Consider the following 12,267-nt stretch of genomic DNA (forward strand, 5'->3'; position numbering starts at 1 on the left):
CAGGCCGACGGCGGGGAAACGGGAAGGCGGCCTGGGCCTGTCCCGTGGACACCGGACACAGGCCTGCGGTCAGCAGTAGAGGCCTCCCGCGCGAGGCGCTGTGGCCGGCGCCGGTCCAGCTCGGGGGACGCCGCGCACCATCGGCCGGGGGTGGGGTCTGCTGTGGCCACAGACACTGCGGAAGGCCGTGTGGCAGCACGGGAAAGGAGCAGGGCACGGAGCAGCGGCCACACCGCCCAGCGGGGCCCGGGCGGCGCTGGATGGAGGACCGGAGGGGAAATGACACGTAGCACTTTCAGGAAACTGATGAGCTCAGCGTTTCCGGGGTGCGGCATGTGGTGCGGGTGACAGACGATGGCTCACCGCCTGTGGAGGCCGGCGAGTCCTGTCGGAAAGTCTCTGAACGCATGTGGAGGACCGAGGGGCCCGCGGCAGTGACGAAGCATGCAGGCTGCGGGGTCAGGTTCGCAGCGGTGACTCTGGCTGCAGTGCGGACAGCAGGCTGGGCGTGCTGGAGCAGGTGGCATGGAAGCCGTCGCGCTGAGCGAGTCAGAGAAGGAGGTGGGGACCTGGGTCATCGCGGTGGCGAGGACGGCCGTGGGAACCGGCACGCTCTGGTGACTGAGGAGGAGAAGGGCCCTGGGTGGCTTCCGGTCGCCGATCTCCAGCCAGAGCACGCAGGGCCGACGGGCACAGCGGCAGGCGGCAAGCCGCCTGTCCGCCGTCGCGTTCAGGACGGGCCACCCGGGAAGTGCAGATCGAAGTCAGACTTCAAGCCAAAGGAGAGGCCGGGCGGCCCGCAGAGCGAGTGAGTGAAAAGAGAACAGCATGAAATCCCAAGGAGATCGTCTGTGGGACAGACGCCGAGGACCCGAGGGAGCCCGGCGGGGAGGGCCGGGGAGGGGGCCGCAGCCGCAGGAGCTGCAGCCTCGGAACACCAGCCCTGCAGGAAGCGCCACGCCCGCACGCACGCAGAAGGCGGCCCGGACGCCCCGGCGCTTTGCCCGTGACCCGCGTGGGGGACGGTGCCCGGGAGAGGGGGGCCGCGGGAGCCCCGCAGTGAGTCGCGAAGGAGTAGGGGCCGTGGGGAGGGCCGTGGGGACGCAAGCCGGGCGACGGGGCCGTCAGTCTGCAGCGGTCCGGGCTGAGAGGAGCCGCCGCCTCCCTTGTGTGCCCTCGGTGCAGGTGCAGAGGTCAGGCCTGTGGGCCGGATCTCAGACCGGCTGTGAGGCCACCTCCTCGCGGCCACCCGCCGTCCCAGACGCCACGCGTACTGGGTTTAGGACCCGCCGAAAGTGCCGAGGGAAGAACCAGGTCCCGGCACCGCGACTGCTCGGGGGTCCTTGCCGCCGCCACCAAGGCCTTAAACAAAGGCTCGCCCCCCTTTTCAGACGCACAAGGGGCAAAGGTTGGGGACAGGGAGCTTCCAGAGTCCGCCTTCTCCCTCCCGCCCCGTGTGCTCACCCCTCCTGCCTCACCCCTGGCTCAGCAAGGGAGGGCCGCTGGTCTGGCCCCCGCCCGCCCTAACGCCCCCTCCTCCCCACGGCCAGGCCTGTGCAGGGAGCCCCGGGAGCGTCCCTGTCCCTGGCACCCTGGACGGGGAAGTGACTGCAAACCTGGCAGTCTATTGCTGCGGGGAGTGACAATCTAAAAAAAAAGCTCCCAGTTACGAGTGTTAGTGTAAAAATGTAACTAAAAGCCTTCATCAAAGTTTAAAGAGCTCCGCGCGCTCTTAGCATTTGCTTATTCTGATTTATTGACAATGACACACCTAGGAACAGGCGTCTGTGCCGAGGCGGTGAAGTAATGGACTTCGGAGGGAAAGAGAGAGGGGAAGGGAAGGGAGACAAGGTGCAGCTCGCGGAGGCAGGCCGTGATTACAGCCCACTAATTTGTTATGCACTCGGCAAATCAGCGGTGATTCATATGACAAATAAGGAGAAAAAATTAACAGCTGTCATGTTGTGATGTGTTAATTTCCTGACAGTCTCTGCACTGAAGCCAATTACTGATTTAAGGGCAGGGAGAGAGAGCCCTGTTCGAGCTTCTAATTAGGCTTCTCCAAGACTAAAAGGATAAAAGCAAAAATAAGAGCAAGGAACGAGGCAGGTAGCTGGGCTCCGCGGCGCTCACGTGCTTTTAAAGCCCCAGTTAAATAGCTTTAAGCTTAAGTGTGTTTAAGATAAGAATTTAGAAACATTTATTCACTTTTATCCCTGACCCGGTGTTTAGGCTTCCGTGGCGTAATTGGGAGCCGAGGGGGCCCGGCCTCCTCCTGCACGAGTCCAGCCTCTCAGGCGCGAGCTGCTAACGACACCTTTGTTTAGTGCTGTCAACGAGCCCTCGCCCACTGCACTCATCCACTCAGCACCCAGAGACAAAGGGCGAGGCTGCCCGCTGCTCCCCGCTCAGCGGCCCGCGGACGCTCGGCCCTCCCTCGGGGCTCCCCCGCCTGGCCCCAGGGGCTCGTGGGTGTGGGCGCCCCCCGCAGACCAGACCGCGGGCGGGGAGAGCCGGACACTGCCGGCCCGACTGGCTCCATCCTCCGCGCGGTCCTGCCGGGCTCCCAGCGCCTCGTTGCCATCAGCCTGGGCTCCGCTCTCCGGAGGCGGAGCAGGGCCGCCCGAGGGGCCCGGCCGGCCTCGCACGGTGTTAGGGGTCCTGGCCGACGGCAGCGTCCGCTTGGACACGCGGGCCCGCAGCTCCTCTCCCCGTCAGTCACGACGTTCTTCAGAGAAATGGCACTTCGAGAGGCCGCGTGCCTCCGCGTGTGGCCTCTTCCCCCACTGCCTTCCGGGAAGAGCCATTCCTTCCCCGTCTGGCCCCTGGGCCTTCCCCAGGGTTTGTTTACTTTACAGGCTCTTTGTAAACATTACGTGTTAGCACTCAGAGAGCCGCAGCCCCTCACCACCCCTTGGGGCCCTCCCTGCGGGGCCCTGGCAAGGACCATCTCCCCGGGCAGACGGACAGAAGCCGTGTTTCCCAGTGCTCGTCGTTGGTGCCCTCGTCGTGAGGGGACGTTCACCAGGCTCCTGCGGTTGCCTGTGACAGAAAGAAAATGAATGAAAGGAAGGTGGGAGGAGGGAGAGGCGGGAGGGGGAGACAGCGCGAGCCAGGCGGCCGCGGTGAGCAGGGAGCTGCTGGCCTCGCAAGCGGACGGCTCCGGAGCAGCCTCGCTTGGGGCGGATGGACACGGGGCCTCGGGCAGTGGCCGCGGGGCCGGGACTCGCCGCTTCAGCGCTTGGCCTGACCTCGGTGGGGGTCGGTTTCAGGGGGGCGCTTCCTGTGGTGACGGGCGAGCGAGCGGAGGGTGAGAAGGCGGGCCCAGGCCTTCTCCCGCGAGTGCCCGTCCCCAGCACCCTGGCCAGCAGGGGGTGCGTTAGGGAGCAGGCCGAGCCGGCGGGGGCCGGGGCCTGTGCCCACGTGGAGCTGCCGGACGGCTTCACTCAGGCCCAGGAGTGGGGGGCGGGTGGGCTTCCTAAGGAAGGAGAAGCGGACGCGACTGAGGCCGGCCACAGACACGTCGGGCGGGCGGCCGGACGTGAAAGGAGCCCCGCGGAGAGCGCCGGGCCGCGCGGGGGCTGCTGGGTGTCCTCGCGCGTCCCAGCGTTTGAGCACATGCGCGGTGCTGGCCAGGTTCCCGGAAGGGGCGGGGCGGGGGTGCAGGGCGTGGGCGGCGCCTGCAGCGCCCGGCCTGGACCCGGACGGGGCGGGGCCTCCTCCGCCACACCGATTATCACACGTCTGGGGGCAGAGCAGGCGGGGCCTGCAGGCGCCACCAGGGCCCCGGGGACGCAGCCCCCCTCGGAGACCTGTGCGGCCCAGCGGAGGGCGCGCCAGCCCTGTGCCCGGGGGAGCTGCCGCCTCCCGCTGCCCCAGCGCCTGAGTCCCGGGCAAGCACGTCACTGCCACGATTAGGGACCCCTTCGCGTTCCGTGATGGGGAGCAGGCCCCCGCAGCAGACAGACGAGCGGGCCTGAGCGGCGGGTCGTGCAGATGGGCACACATGCCGGGCCTGCGCCCGCCCCGGAGGCCACCCGCGCCCTTCCCTGGCTGCCTTCCCCGCCCCCTCCCCACAGGCCCCCAGAGGAGGTGCCCCCGGCACGGTGGCCCGCATGGCATTTTGGGGGCCCCGTGAATCCGTGTGTGAGGTCCACACCCTCCTCGTCTGGCCTCCTCTTCTCTGTCCGGAGCCTCTGAGGGCCCTTTCCTCCAGGTCCGCCCCGGGGGACTCCGAGGCGTCTGGGGGCTTTCCCCAGGCTCCGCGGCGAGGCGGCCGCTGCCTCCCGGAGGCCCGGCCCCCTCCACCCCTGCTCGGTGGAGCCGGGTGCTGGGGACGCAGCCGCGGACGAGGGGCCGTGATGCAGCCGGACGGAGCGACGGCTGCTGCTGACCGCCGCGCCCGAGAGCAGGTGTCCTGAGGGTGTCCCTGTGCGACTGAACCGGGACGGCTCAGACCCGGACCCCACGGCTGAACACGTGCGTGGGAGAGGAACAGAAACGGGGGAGTCCGTCATCGCCAGCGGGCCAGGCCTTTCGCGCGTGTGGCCGTGCTCAGGACTCTTCTCGTTTTTCAGATGAGCTCTCCTGGGTGCCCCAGGTGGCCGCGAGTGGCCCGATGGCTTCTGGCGCCGTGGGGGGGAGGGGAGCAGCTGAGCCAGCGGGCGGATCTGAAGGTCTCGCTGCCCCACCGGAGAAAAGCGGTGCCGTCCTGGTGCCCGGACCCCCCTCCCCGCCCCCGCCGGGTCCCGGGAGCCCGCGCAGGCAGGGCGGCCGCAGCCTTGGGAGCCCCGCCGTTTGTTCTCGCTGAGTCGGTGCTCTCTGGCCCGGGCACAGAGATCTCTGTAGCCCGCAGGCGGCCTCACCCGGGAGGCCTGCGGACGTCTGTGTAAGAGGGTGGGCGCTCCTGCGTGAAGGGGCGCAGAGCTCATCAGATTCTCAAAGGGACAGCGACCCCACAGAGTGCGGAGTGCCCGGTACCGCCTCTGAGCCCGGGGCTGGGGTCAGCCGGACCCGGCCCGGCCCCTGGCTCCCGTGCCTGCACGCCCACGCACGCTCGCCGACCTCTGTGCACCACAGGCCCGTAGGCCGCGAGGGACCCCAAGAGGGACAGTGCAGTGCCACCGGGATGCCGGACAGCAGCATGGGGTGAGGGCCGGAGCCCCAACTTGACCTCGGCTTGAAAGCCCTTATCTCAGGATTGTTTTCTTCTCTGCAGAGTGGATGCGGTTGCCCCAGCCCACAGGCCTTGCGGGGCCAGGGCAGAGCGCAGATAAGGGCTTTGCGGGGCTCAGGACCCCCGTGCCCCCACCCCCACAGCCTGGGCTGGGCCCTGTCGCCAGGGGGCCCTCCCAGCTCCCCACACCCAGACCTTCACCTCTCCTGACGGCTCAAGGGCAGCCGGGGGAAGGGGAGCGCATTGTAATTTAATAGGGAGAATAATTCACGTGCTTATAATGAAATGCGACAAGCAGAACATAACAAGTAAATACACTACAAACTATGTTGCAAGCCTCTAAGGTAACAGGAAATAACTAGTTTTAGTTGCTTTTTTATCTATTATGAGGAATGTCAAGCATTTGACAACAAAGTATTTAATAAAAAATACTATAATTTGTGTTTAAGCGATAGCAATAGATATTACATTTATTTTATTTCTATCCAAGGAGACAGGTTTGGGATTTCTTAAAGGAATTAGGAAATACAAAGTGAGAGGTTTAATGGGCCTGGGATGAGCAGGCCGTGGCTGGGCCCCCGGGGCGGGCGCGTGGGGTCGTGGGGGCGCAGGACGGGGCGGGGACGCGTCCCCGCACGGGCCGGCCTCGGGGGAGCCGAGGGACATGGGACCGCGTGTTTCGTAGGAAATGCCCCGGCGGGCTGGGGGCTGCGCTGGACTCTGGCTCCTTCTCACGCGGCCCTTGCTTCCCACCTCCCGAGGGGGTCGTGGAGTCCGTGGCCCAAGTCCTGGGCAGCTGGGACGATCGGAGGATGCGCGGGGGCACGGGGCACGGGCAGGACGCGGTGGCCGCTGCACGAGCAGCCGTTCCTGCCGCCGTCGCGCTGGGCGCTGGGGGGTTTCGCCCGCGAACGGGCCTCCACAGCGTCCCTCCCGCGGCCTCACACGGATGGGGCCCGACCTCCGCCCGGCCCGGGGCGTCTCCAGGCGTCTGCACTGAGCGGGGAGCTCGCCAGCCACCTCCTCGCCTCTCTGCCCACTGCGGCCGAGCCTGCGCCAAGGGCCCAGGGGTCAACTCTGAGGACCGCGTGGAAGGAGGCCAGAGACGGGCCACCTGAGAGCCACTTGGAGGACCTTTGGGGAGAAGAAAGTCAGTGCCCTCGGGGTTTAAGGAGCACGTGCGTGGGAGTGGGGGGCGGACAGCTCTGCGGGGGAGGGGGGTGCTCCGCTCCCCGGAGGTGCTCACGCCGAGGCTGGGGGCTCTGAGCGGCGTCAGCTCCCGTCTGGGTGTGATCCGACCACCGCTTCCCGCCGAGGCTTCCAGGAGGCTCCGGCAGCCAAGTGTCACAGGCATTCCTGCGACCTGGGCGCGGGCCGCCCCCGAGACCCCCCTGGCGCGCCGACTCCGCAGGGCAGCAGCAAACACACGTGCGGAGGGCGCGGCCCCGCCCCGCGGTCTGCCCAGGCGTCGCCCGCGGCACGGCCGGAGCAATTAATAACCCCGGCACCTGGACGAGAGGCCCTGCCAGGTCCCCTGTTCTCCACTTGCCTTCCCGGCGCCTGTGAATAAATTAATCCCCTAATACATAATTAACTCGAAGTTGAAAGGTGAAGTCAAACTTAACCAATTTACTGTTCTGGAGCCGGTTTAGCTCGGATCATGTGATTTTAATTCTTTCCGTGTGACCAGGTGATGGCGAAGGAGGACGGGGGAGAGGAAAACGCGCAGATTAATTCCGTTCCTTAACCTCCCTAATGCGCCTGCTTGCTCGCATCGTGTTGCAGACAGCAGATCATCACATGATTTATGGGACTGACCGCTGCCTGCATCTCTCAGGCTAATGACACACACACTGGAGTCATTGATTTGTATGAGGAGCCCCCACTCTTCATTTATCACAATTTAATGTAAGAGTTTGCAATGCAGAGAAAAAAATCCACATGGGAAGCCTGGCCCGTAGGCCCGGCCGCCAACCAGCTATGAATCATTTGCTGCCTTTTAATATATGGACTATCCTATTCTGGAAAATGCCCCATAAGGTCATATTCTTCTCCTGAACATCCTGACAATTAAACTCCCCACGAAGCTGCTCCAAGATGCACGGCCCGCCCGCACCTTTGTTAGCGCACGCCCTCCTGTAACACGCTATCGATTTGCGTCTGAACTCCCCGGAACCTCGCACGCGGAAACCCGCGGAAGGTTCCGAGGGCAGCGCTGTACTTCCCGAGGGCGGGGTGCCTGGAGCTGCTGTCACCGTCAGCCGGGCCACGTGTGGCCGTGGGCACAGCCCCTTCCCCGCACAAATCCTGCGCGTGGGCCCCAAGGCCCAAACCAACTGACCCAAATTAACGGCATTTGAAAGGAGAGCATTTAACTTCTGATTATCAAAAGTGGCCATGAGTTAATCGCCCAGAAGACTCGGGAAAGGGATGGACGGTCTGAGGAGCAGCAGGAGTCCTGCCTCCTCAGATGGGGGGCCCGCTGGGAGAATGTGCGAGGACACCCAGGACCCCGGGCGGCCCGCTTGTCCTGACCGGACACGCTGGTTTCATGTTTCAGGAAGAAAACAGGTTATTTCACACACACGTGGGCGCATTAGATAGGAAAATGGAGAACACACGGGTTTTCACGCTAATGCATAAGCCTTTGAATGAAGGTGCTCGTGCCAGAATCTCGTCCCAAAGCTGCCGGATTGTCCCGCAAACGCAGGTGGGATCGCCCGTGGTACGGCTGCCACTGCCCCGCCACAGCCTCCCGGCAGCCGGGCTGCTGCCGGGCCGCACCAGGAGCAACCGCTGCTGCTTCCGCGAGCTGGCGGCCGTGTGCCGCCGTCTGCGCCGTCGTCTGCCGGGCCACGGGCGCCGCCGTTTACCGTGAGGAGGCAGCCACAGAGCTCCGGGTCGTGAAAGGGGTTTCATTAGAAACAAGAATTGAAGTTATAAGGACCTCGAGAGGACTCGACTCAAAATCAGTGCAGAAAGACACGTGGAAAAGCCACAGACGTTTGGAAAAGAAACAGCGTGCCTCCAACCCGCAGGGCAAAGGAGAAGTCACGAGGGGTACGAAGACGCCCCGGCCCGAAAGTCCCGTGAACTCACTGAAAAGAAGGCACGGGCGTCCCCCATGACCTGCGGGTTTGCCGTCCAAGGTTTCGGCTACCCTTGGTCTGAAAATATTGAATGGAAAATTCCAGAAATAAACAACTCATAAGTTTTAAATTGCGCACCATTCTGAGTAGCGTGATGAAATCTCTCGATATTCCACTCTGTCCTGCTGGGGACGTGGCTCTTCCCTCTGTCCCATGTCTCCACACCGTACACGCTCTGCACCCCTTAGTCACTAGGTAGCTGTCTACACGGTCAGACTGGTTTATCAGAGAGGGAGAGGGAGGGAGGGAGGGAGGGGGGCCACGTTCGCATAACTTTCGGTGTACTACGTTATTATGATTGTTCTGTTTTATTATTAGTTATTGTTGTTATTCTCCTACGGTGCCTAATTTTTATTTTAAACTTTATCTTAGGTGTCTATGTACAGAAAAGCAGTATAGGGAGGGTTCAGTGCTATCCAGTTTTAGGCACCCACTGGGGGTTTGGAATTTGTCCCCTGCTGATAAGGGGGGACCACTGCATATCAAAATATGTGGGTTACAGTCGACTCAGTGAGTAAGGGAAATGTATGGCACTGGATGTTTGTATCTAAAAAGATGGCCTAAAATCAATGATTTAATTTTCATTTGAAGAAATTAGAAAAAGAACAGCTGAAACCCGAAGTGAGCAGAAAGAAAGGGAAATAATAAAGATGAGGCATTAATGAAATAGACACAGACGGGCGATTGAGGAAATCTAGAGACAAGATCGGGATCCTTAAAAAATCAATAAAACCAGTAAAATTCTAAACAGACTGCTCTATCAATAAATAAGGAGATACACATAAATTATCAATATTAGAAGTTAAAGAAGGGACATTACTATATGTCCTATGGGCATTAAAAGGAGAATGGGGGATATTGTGAATAAGTTTGTGTCGTGAAATTCAACAACTTCCATGAAATTGACAAATTCCTTGAACAATACCAACTACTAAAGCACACTCAAGAAAAAATAGATAACCCGAATAGCCCTATGTCTAGTAAATAATTTAATTCATAATTTTAAAACTTCTGACAAAGAAAGCCTCAAGCCCAGGTGATTTCAATGATGAATTCTAACACCCATTTAGGAAATCGGCCTTGTAAATTCTGCACAAACAGCCCAGAAAATACAGGAAGAGAAACACGTCCAAACTCATTTTATGTGGCCAGCATGAACCTAATATAAAAGCCAGACAAAGACTTTGCCATTAAAGAGAACTACACATTAATACAGCTCATAAATATGCATGAAAGCATCTTTAACAAAATCTCAGCAAATCAAATCCAGCAAAATACAAACATGATGATAACACAGCACGACTAAATGTGGCTTATCCAAGGAATGGTCCAACATTAAAAAAATAACGAGTGCAATTTACCTTATTAAAACAGAAAAAAGCCATACTTGTCAGTTCTGCTTTCACCTGTTTTGAAATTTCCGTTTGTTTCTACACGAGTACATACTAGGGAACGGTTTGAGCAGAACGTGAATTGTGTGCTTGCTCGTGCACAGCTGTGTCCGTGAGCTGCACTCGGTGGATGCAGAAGCGCCCAGCCGGGACGCTCAGAGGGCGCGGGGCAGGCACACTCCTCATGCCCGCCGGCCACCGCGGTTCACCACATGCGTCGTGAGCCCACCCGGTTTCAGAGACCTTCCCCCCACAGCCCCCCTTAACTCCTCAGCTACGACTCTCTGAGACCCGCTTCCACGAGCCCGCTTCAGGTCTTTTTCAAGCCCAAGTGCCACGTTGTGCATTTCTTAACCATTTAGCGTGTGTGAAACAATGCTGCCATTTTTATTAACGTTCCTTTTTTTTTTTTTATGTGTGTCTCTGATGAAGGTTTGGGGTGTTGGGGTGTTTTCCCATAAGCCCTGTGGTTTTCCCTGCATGATTATGAATGGAATGGTACTTTCTAGAAACGCATGTGTTGTGTTACTACACATCTGAATGTATCATCTCAAAATATGCAGAGAAAGTATTTGACAGAACTCAGTACCAAGTCATAGTAAAAAATTAGGAAGCTTAAGTGATAAAAGATTGGAAATGCCTCCCCTGAGATTAAGAGGAAGACAAGAATGTCTCTTTTTACCATTTTTATTCAGATTTGTGCTAGAGGCCCCTTCCAATACGTCAAGAAAAAGAAAAGGCATACAGGTAATATAAAAACCTACAAAGAAAACTTTAAAAAATCTACAAAATAAGATTGGATTAATAAATGAGTTTAGTAGTGTGGCAGGGAATATATAAAAATATGAAACGTTAATAAAGTAAATTTTAAAAATATAATAATAGTATCAACAATATTAATTAGGGATAAAATGAACTTTGTGCAAAGCTTATTTTATGTACTATACATTACAAATTATTGCTGAGATAAAATGGAAAAGACACGTAAATTAATAGATATTCCATGTTTAAGAATCAGCAAATTCAATATTATTATTTTACTTTTCCTCAAATTAGCCTAGAGTTCCAATCAAAATCCCTGCATACAAGGTAAAAAATTAATAAGCCGAGTCTAAAGTTTATATAGAACTATGGAACCCCTATAAAAATAAAAATGACTTTGAAAGAAAGCGTCAGAGAAATTAAACTTCTGCATTTTAAGAATTACCATGAAGCCGCAGTGCTCGAGGCGAGGGAGCCGCGGGGAATCATGTCGTAGGTCGACGGGTTGGGGACGAGGCTCAGGGGCGGAACCGTGAGCCACAGTCAGCGGAACTTTGACCGGGGCACCAAGGTTATTTGATGGGGAGGAGGATCTTTACAAAAAGTCTGCCGAAATAATTACACACCCATATGGAAAATACGAACCTCACCTCTCACCTCGCTGTGCACAAAAACTGACACTTCTAGAAGAAAATAGAGAGGACGATCTCTCTGACCTTGGGCTAGGCAAAGGTTTTTAGATAAGACACAAAACACAAACCATAAACGAAAAAAATGATAAACTGAATGTACCCAAATTAGAACTTTTACCTCTTGAAAGACACAGTTAAGAAAATGAGAAGAAAGATAAGCTTTAGACTGGGAAAAAATATTTGCTAAATAAACATCTGAAAAAGGACTGTTATGCAGAATATGTAAGGAGCTGTTCCAACTCAGATATCAGAAGACAAGCAGCAACTCAATTTATTTTTTATTTTATTTATTTATAATTTTTTTAGGCGAGGCCACCATTGGTTGACCTCACAGATTGCAAGGACCTTGTTAGCTTACGATCCCTTATTTTTTAAATTTTTTATGCCTACAGCACCTGGTCTTCCCAGGTGGTCTCCCATCCAAGTACTAACCAGGCCTGACCCTGCTTAGCTTCCGAGATCAGACAGGATTGGGCTTGCTCAGAATGGCATGGCCACAGACAGCAACCCAATTTAAAAGTGGGCAAAAGATGTGAACAGACCCTTCACTAAAACGGTCAGACGGCTGCCAGATGTCTCGCACGCGGGGAGGCACGCGCCATCTCAGTCGTCAGGGACGTGCCGGCGAGCCTCGGCGGTGTGGCCGCACGCCCCGCGTGCCGGGCCGGGTTTGCGGCCACTGCAAGCCACATGTCAGCGGGAGGATACAGCCGGCCTCTCCGAAACCTCACGCGGGTTTACCATGTGGCCCAGACGGCCGGCTCCTGGGCGTTTGCCCGAGACCAGTGAAAACACGGGGCCAGACAGAGGCCTGCGCCTAGGTGCTCCTCGTGGCTTCATTCCGGGGCCTCGAACTGGAAGCTACTTAGGCGTCCACGACCGCACTTAGCAAAACCGGACCCCTCTGCGTGGCGGAGTCCCAGTGCCGCATACAGTGACGAACTAATGAGGCACACGGCAGCGCGGCTGCATCGCGAAACTTCGTGCCGAGGAAGAGCGGCCGGCGTGAGGGCAGGCGCCGTGCGACTCGTGTCCGCAGTTCCGGAAAAGGCGACGCTGGAGTGACGGAGAAGCCGGCGCGTCGCTGGGGGATGCCG

At 58.0% G+C, this 12,267-nt stretch overlaps 1 pseudogene; it reads right to left on the reverse strand.

Moving 5' to 3' along the window:
* Positions 1-11,553: 11,553 nt before the first annotated feature.
* On the reverse strand, positions 11,554-11,672 carry LOC118611666 (annotated as a pseudogene).
* Between the last annotated feature and the right edge of the window lie 595 nt (positions 11,673-12,267).

Source organism: Rousettus aegyptiacus, unplaced genomic scaffold, assembly GCF_014176215.1.
Source record: "Rousettus aegyptiacus isolate mRouAeg1 unplaced genomic scaffold, mRouAeg1.p scaffold_m13_p_14, whole genome shotgun sequence".
Taxonomy (NCBI): domain Eukaryota; kingdom Metazoa; phylum Chordata; class Mammalia; order Chiroptera; family Pteropodidae; genus Rousettus; species Rousettus aegyptiacus.